The sequence below is a fragment of the Carassius carassius genome, chromosome 34, assembly GCF_963082965.1.
Source record: "Carassius carassius chromosome 34, fCarCar2.1, whole genome shotgun sequence".
NCBI lineage: Eukaryota > Metazoa > Chordata > Actinopteri > Cypriniformes > Cyprinidae > Carassius > Carassius carassius.
In genome coordinates this window covers 19,381,969-19,390,764 of record NC_081788.1, presented here as the reverse complement: position 1 = coordinate 19,390,764, position 8,796 = coordinate 19,381,969, and the positions used below count along the sequence as shown (strand labels likewise).

The following is an 8,796-nucleotide window of genomic DNA, read 5'->3' as shown; positions in this document are numbered from 1 at the left end:
GATTCTTTGATAAACAGATCATTCAAAAGCATAGCATTTATTTGGAATACAAGTCTTTTGTAACATTATAAATGCCTTTTGATCATTTTAATGCATCATTCCTAGATAAAATAATACTAAATAAAAGTAATAAATTAGGGGTAATAAATTAATAAAGTATTCAAGTAATACATTTTTTAGGGATTTGTGAATTACAGTCTGTAAACCTTTGAATGGTAGTGATAAATGTATCAATTAAACAATATCCAATACCCAAACTAACGATATCTTACTGACCGACAGCTTAAACTAAATTTCATTTCATGTAATATTTTTTCTTTGTTTTTTCTTTTTTTAAAGAAACCAATCAGTTTTCAAATGAGATTATATAAATTCTAGATTTTCTATTTTCTATGTGGTCTCAGATTTCACAGCCCACAGTATATTTCATGCACTGTACAATCTCTCTCTTTTATGATCCTCTCTTATTGTCCTCCTATCTTCCATGTCTGGACCGGTTCGTTGGTTGTTGTCATACTCAGACAGCTGTAGCTCTAATAGGAGCCAGGAGATTAGTCCATGGATGTTAATGGAAGCACTTCACAGCTACTGCAAACACGCATACGCACAAACACAAAGCACAGCATGTCATCAATACAAAGTATCATACTCACAAATCAGAGCCGTTTTTATTGATGCTAGTCGAAAATACAGTACAAAGAATGAAGGATGACTGTGTTTTCTTCCCCCAAATTAAGCACTCCATCATCAGTGAGTGCAAACGTAGTACTCTGAACACTTAATAAAATAAAATGATTGGTCATACAACACGTTTCACTTTTTGAAGATCTAAAGCTGAATTCTTGGGCAAGTGGCCATCCACTCTCCGCTGCTAATGACACATCACAGCAGGGCTTCAGCGTAACGATAAATACACACATCAAGAGCACGGATATGAGTATCAGCCCTACTGGGAATCTCTTCTCGGTTTCAGCCTTCAGCCCCGCAGGGTAGCTTTACTCCAGCACACGTGAGAGATGTTTTACTCTGTGTAATCGATGAGCTGGATGAAGTTAACCTTACTTTCTGTCTGCATTTATATAAAGAGTATGTTTGATCTGTACTTTACTACATATCTTATTTGGATCAGTTTATCACATTGTATAAGTAAAAACACATGTCCATGATATGAGTAAATCTGGATCGATCTGCTGGTTTATGGTCTGTTTGTGGGCAAAAGCAGCAGCTGTAATGCAGGGTGATTGTTGTGTTATCTGTATAGGACCCTAACACAGTAAGTGTCCTCGTTCTTATCCTGTATGTCATTGATAAAGATGAGAATCTCTTCCATGCCAGGGTTTTGACTTGGAGCAAAGCGTAGGCCGTAGGTGTAGAGCTCCCCTCCCCAATCTAAAACACACACACATACACATACAAATGAATAGGAATGTACATGTAGACACACTGATAGTACATAAATGTAAAAATAAAGTATCCAATAATTTTATTTGCTTATAATGAAATGGTTCTGACTGAAAACTTTTTAATTTCGAAATCTAGGAAACTAGAGAAAATTTAGGCATCAAAAAACAGTTTTCAGCCATAACCAGATCAAAAACAACAACAACAAAAAAAAATTTATATAAAGGGTTCCTTAAGACTATATTTCATATACACTATATATGAACTGTAGAAGTAACATTTTATAGATTTTTTGTTATAGTTAACAAGCTTTTTTGTGTGCTCTTGTCATTTCCTTTCCTTATGCCTGTAAATTCTGTACAGTGTTACGTGTGTGTGTGTGTGTGTGTGTGTGTGTGTGTGTGTGTGTGTGTGTGTGTGTGTGTGTGTGTGGAATTTAGTCACATATACATTTAAAAAATCATATTTATTTTAGTAATTAATTTTGTGTGCTTTTGTCACTTTTATAAATTTTTGAAAATATTGTTTAGCTTTATTTCCTGTTTAAGAAATTCTCATAATTTAAAACTTATTTCAGTTATTAACCAATGTAACATTTCTAATTTTCATTTAAGTTGTTCATCTAATATGTATATTTTTTTTCCATCTAATATGTATATTTTTTTCAGCTTTATTTCATTTTCCAAAAAGAGTTTTTCATTAATCATTAAGTTTTAGTTAACAATAACAAGGCTGTCTCTTTTCTTCAGTCAATGTGGCGAGAATCCCTTAATCAAATACAGTACGTCAAGTACGACCCATTTTATTCATTTGTAAAATCATTGTTTTAAAAGAACCATTTCAAGGAATCGTTCACCAATATGACACTTCTGTCATAGTTTACTCAGGCTCATGTCGTTCTAAACTTGTATCACTTTCTTTCTTCCATGGAATAATTGCACTTTTGTTTTTTTCCCCATGCAGTTAGTTTCAAAGTATACAAAAGTACCATAAAATTAGAAATGTGGTCTATACGACTATACTCCAAATCTTCTGTCATATGGTTTTAATTGAAATTGCACTCCAATGCTTAGAGGAAGAGTAGAGAAATTGCTCTCTCTTCATCTTTATACATTATCTCTAATGGCTGACTAAGACATATGGAACACAGCTGAGGATTTAGTTCATAATCTCCTCAAAAGCACGGTCATATCGATTCTTCCACTGTCTATTGGCTCTGTGCCTATTTTACAGTGACACAGTTGTTATTTCTCAAAGACAAAAAAAAGCAACATCTCTACATTTTTCAAAAATATAGACGCCATAAATCCAGAGCGAGAGAAGATAATTGAAGCCGTGTTGACTAGCAAGAAAATGGAACAGGCCATTTCCTTTCTTTATGAGTCTCATCGCTTTTTCTTTTTTGACACCGATGTGTCATTAATCCGTTGTGTTCAATACTGTCACTTGCATATTTCACATTGTTTCGCTATTTATTTCCCAGATATGGGATGTGAAACTCACTAAACCATACAGCGATCAAAGAGAGCACTGAATGATTAAATGATGAAATTAACATTATACACCATTCTTTTACGCCATTTCTGTTCAAAATGATGATCAGGAAAAATTACTTTGTGACCCCCAAAGCCACAGTAATATATCCGAGACACTCTGTCCCTGTGGCTAATTAATGTTCTCTGTCTCCATCTGGAGTAATAGCCAACGGTTGTGTATTGATCACCTAATCAATTAACAGCTTTTAATTGAAGTCTAACGTAGAGCTGTAAGACCTACACGCATCATTCCGAGCCCTCAAGGTGAGAGATATTGACGTTCCCAGCCCAACTGTGAGAATTTCTGTCTTTTTGTTCCATTTTTTTTGGACCGCAGCTTTATGGTTTCTTCAGGGACCCGGCATTGTGATAGGAGCCAGGGCACAAATTGAGTTCTCCAATGTACAGAGAACTTCACACACTGTGAAACTTGTCTAAGAATGACAGTTTAGACAGACACAAATTGATTCCTAGACAGAGGCATGTCAAGATTCTTCTCCTCTGAGCTCTAGACACCTTTCTGGTGAATGGGCTTTCAAAAATATGGTTCTTTTCAGTGTTAAACAGCAAGGCCTCCAGACAAAAGTTTGAGGTCTGTTGAGAGAACAAGAATTAGCTTCGGGTTCTCTAACCTGAAATTGCTCCTCTTTAAACTGAAGCAGGTCTGGGCGATCTGTGTGCAAATTGAATACTCTGGAGGAAGAGTAGGGGTTTGTGAAACTTATTTTCTTATTGCTGCTCTTCCCTCCATCTATAGGAACACTGAATTCAAATGCCTGGGGAGATTCAAGCACATACCGATAGACATACTGTAAAATAACTGAAATAAAAATGTCAGGTTTAAATCACTGGCACTGACTTCACGCACCATATCCTCTGCCACAGATCTGAAATTTAAAGACCCATTCAGTTCATAGCACTGTTATTCTAAAAATCTACATAAGCTGTCAGTTTTGTTGCTGTGTAATCATTACTAAATGTAAACCCTTTTTTGGACTCTATATTGGCATCCACGTATTATAATTATACTTTGTTTGACTTTAAACATTTAAAAGAATACTAGTCTAAATTTATCTATCTTTCTATAGTCACAAATTTACATTTAATTTATGCATTTGGTAGACACTTTTATCCAAAGCGACTTCCACTGCATTTAAGATATACATTTAAATTTTATGCTTTCCCTGGGAATCGAACCCATGAAGCTGTTGAAGCTCTGCTGTAGGAACTACAGAAATATACATACACTGTAAAAATTGACTGTGAATTCAACTGTAAAATTTTAACTGTAAAAACATGTTAAATGGTTTACAGTAAATTCCCTTGCTATTTACAGTGAAAAACTGTATTGGACTTTAGATGTAATTTTATACATTTTAATTTTAAAACTTCACAACAAATATTCATTTGTTGTAATAAACTATAGTTTTTCAATATTTATTATTATTTACATATGCTGTACAGTACTATTAAAAAGTTTGGATTCATTATTCATTATGATTTTAAGTAATTTAAGTAAATTTTAAATGTTTTTGAAAGATTTAGGATTGTTTGATGAATAGAAAGTAAAAAGAAAGTCTTTGAATCTATTTGAAATAAAAAAATAAACTTCTTCCTTTTTTAAATCAATTTAATGCATCCTTGCTGCATAAAAGTATTCAAGTAAATAAAAAAAATCTTACTGACCCCAAACTTTTGAACAGTACTGTAAATAAGTATAGAAAGGTTTATGCATTATAGTCACAAATCCATTTCTCTATAGAAAAAAATGTATGTGGCTTGAACCTTGTTGTACTCTATTGATGTAGTTTGCTTACTCACCTCAGAGATTACAGGCTGTCGGCATGTGATGCACAGCAGCCAGGAGGCAACTAGCTGCTGAGCGTCCATATCGACTACACTGAGGTGAGAGAAACAGCTTTCAGGGCACAGAGCCCTCAGGCCCACGCAGACATATTGAACTCCCTGTGCAGGAAGAGCAAATATTTCACCTGGATCCACCTGGAACACACAAATCTAATGATCACAGAGCTTCTAGCATCAACCAAAGAAAAAAGGAAACCCATACAGCAAAAAAGCAACTTCAGGGAAACCCTTCTCTGCAGAACTTCAGATAACATGAGGCTGCACCTGAAACTCAATGTTAACTATTTTGCCTCATCATCTTTCTTGGCACCTGCTGTACAACTTTAGCACACGGCCAATTAAACCAACAGTAAGGTCTCTACGAGCACACAGCGCTCTGTTGACATGGGAGCTGCTGTATTTGCTCTGCTTGCATATTTCAGATAAAAGGAAATACCCATTTTGAGATTTATGTTGCTCGTATAATCCACATATTCCAGTATTCTTTCATTTTATGTATTAATTAGCATTTTTGCTTTCTTTGCTGCGGTGTGCTGAAAACAGGAAGTTAATGATACTGCTGCAGCCAAAAGTTTTATTTTTTTCATCCTCTTAATGCCTTGCTCACACAACTTTAACTGCATCTGACTCCTATATTCTTTACTTGTTTTGTGGGATGCAAAACTACACATTTTCATACTCGACTATTTGCCTTGCAGTCCTTTAAAGTGGCAACTGACAGATCAGCAAATATATAGGCTAAAGAGGCTGAACAAACAGGCATGCTAAAAACCTTCCCAAATCCAGTTCCTGTAAAATCACTGATGGATGGGAAAAATAATACATACATTACTTTCTGCAATTAATATAGACTGTTTAACATACAGAAACACAATAGATTTTAAATTAATAATTATATTGGGGTCACTTTATGGGGTCAATTATTTAAATATATTTATTCTGTAATTAAGAAATGATAAAACAAAAACAGCACTGAGATGATTTGTAGTTTAGGATTATTAATGCTAAAACATTATGGCTTCCAAATTGAATATTGCATGGTTATAATTATTTATTTTATATAATTTATTAAATACGACCTTCAGATACTGCTTTGGTAAAAAAAAATTACATTAAAGAAATATTATTTAAACTTCTAAATTATTTAAACTTTACCAATTATACATACATTTGGGGATTTTATGTTCAAAGCTATTTATGCTTTATCATTTTTAATTATACAGTATTTTTTTTTTTATGAGAGCTTTATTAAATAGTTAACAATTAGTTAGGTCTACAGTGGTGCTTTACATAAATAAACACATTTGAAATGTTATGTGTGATTAATTGCGATTAAATCGCAGAAAGAAATGTAGTTAACTCGTTTAACTTTTTTAAATCATATTCAAATTAGAAATAAAATATACATAACCTAGTCATCTTACTTACCATCTCATTATTTTTCATCAACCTCCCATTACAGTAAAAAAGGTCACATAATCTCCCATCAGAGCTCACTACCCGGAGTGTGTTTTCCTTTGACCCCACAGTGCGTACCTGCAGCTCAAGGGGATGCGACGTGTAGCCCTTGACCCTGCGAATGGCTTGTGTGCCGTGCAGAACCAGTGAATGCCATCTCAGAGTACCACACACACAGCTCAGGTCCATCCTTTGCAGGTAATGCACGTATACCTGCCAGATCTGCGCAGGGGAGGCCAGCCAAGGGTCACTGCCATAGAGAGATTGAAACAGAGACACAAAAGACACTTTATCACTTTTCTCCTCATATACACTGACACAATAGCAGGATGGGCCTGACAGGCCACACTTCCCCTGAGAGAGACACACACACATATCGCAAATCTTCAAAAGAGAGATGTTCAGAAAGACCTAAATGTCAGCGTTTTTAAATTCATCCATTCACCCTTTCTTTAACAGCATCTCACGTGCCAGCGGGCACTAGTGTCCCCACAGGAGGTTTGCAGATGTTGATGTCATTCTGCCTGCCGGGGTTTCTACAGTTGGACTGTATTAAAAATGAAGGACTTTGTGCGTGGGCTCCTCACCCTGCCTGAGGGGCTCAAACTCAAGGGACAAAATTTGAAGAACGTTTGTACCGTCCTTGGCTGCTGAGTGGTCCTTAACAACAGCTCATTGACCTCCTGGTGATTATAAATGCTCAAAAACTCAGTTTTGATGGGTTACTGTGTGTTTGATGAGCTTGTCTGTTGTTAAATCATCTTTAAACCATTAAGTCCATTATTAGTTCGATAATTAGAGTGGATACCAATGCATTTCTTCTACTGACAAGCTACATTAATTTTTTTGTAAGATTAAAAAGGAAAAAGGAGAAAGCATAGAGAATTTTAACGTTCAAGTTTTTGATGTTAAAAAGCTTTAAATCAATGTAAATCATTTTTTTTTAAATCTACATACAATGGAACTCTCTAAAATTGTTTAAAGGTGCCATGTGCAAAAATTGAGGTAAAAATATCCAAAAAATGACCTACACGCATCAAAAGAATGAGAAGAAATAAGGGCGATGATGTCATAAAAAAAATGTCAAGTTATAGTGCTGCAGAGATATCAACCTTAATTAGCATTAGCATTACTAGCCCCGGCCCTACAGGTGTCGTAATACCAGTTTCGGCCGTGGGAGGCGGTATACGGGCAACATAACCACCAGCCAACCTGCAATACACGAATAACTCGCACGGCTTGTGGGCGTACTTGAACCTGATGTCAATCATGTGGAAAGTACAGCCCACTACTTCATTTCAGTTCAGGGAAGAGAGCGGAAGGATGACTGAAGCCCTTAGCAAGAGACCACCACCCGCTACAGGGAAACAACCGCGCTCGGAATCACAAATCAAATCCGATAAGAAAAGGAGCCGAACCAGAGTAAACATCGGCACTGCTTTCAATCGCTGGAGACAACTGATGGACCTGAAAGAAATGAGGTTCGACACCGAACTTGCAACATTTCTTTTGGATTGGTAAGTTAGATGCTGTTAGTATTTCGCTAGAAGTTTGTTTTAAATGTTTGTGTATTTTTTTTTCGGGAAGTTATAACATAGAAATGTATCGAAGGCTGTTTGATAAACGTGCTAATGTTAGCAATGGCTAACATAACATGCGTTTGATAATTAGCTAGCTATAACTTACCCATTTTTTTATATCATAACTAACCTGGTCTGTCTAGTCTGTTGGTCTCCGTGTCCTCTTTGCTTCGTGGTTTTTCTGTACGTGAGAAAATTGATGTGTGGTGTGAAAGCGTGTGAAAAGAGTCAATTGCGTGTGTCTCACGGTGAATGCTTGAGAGTTGGCAGCTCTGGTTACGTTGGTTGGTGCTAGCTTGGTCAACATCAGCTGTCTGATGTTGAGCAATGATGTTGACAGAATGCTGTCTGTCAAATTAATTTAATTCAAATAATGTGTATATACAACTCAAAATGAAATATGAACAAAACGAATAGGAACATATTCACTGGTAAAGGTGAAGGGGAGTAGCTTGAAGATGTCATGTTTCAAAATCACTTGACATCACCCAACATTCCTCTGGAGAGCAAAATGTCCTCTTAGGCTTCGGCTATGGCTGTAGGGTTGTTGTGAAGGTAGGGGCGGAGCATAATGGCATGAGACTATGCCGTTTCTCGTTTGTTAGTCTGAAGATCTGAGCTGAATTTGGCGAAACATTAAAGTTCTAGTCTGTGTCAGTTACTCTCATAATAAATTATAATAATAATGTTACCCGTATTTTTCGGTATAAGTTGCATCAGTCCAAAAACACGTCATGACGTGGAAAAAAACATATATAAGTCGCATTTATTCAGAACCAAGAGAAAACATTACCGTCTACAGCCGCGCGAGGGCGCTCTGGGGTAGGCTACAGGAGCACTGAGCAGCATAGAGCTAATTTTAATTTTTTTTTTAGAAATGTAACTATATTAATTTTTACAATTTTTTATTAATGTCACACACACATACCTAGTGCCTTATGACTTAAAAGATGAGA

General features: G+C 35.9%; 1 pseudogene; it reads right to left on the bottom strand.

Annotated features, from left to right (window-relative positions):
- Positions 1-656: 656 nt before the first annotated feature.
- Positions 657-8,796, bottom strand: part of LOC132115019 (nephrocystin-4-like) — a 73,485-nt pseudogene continuing 65,345 nt past the window's right edge.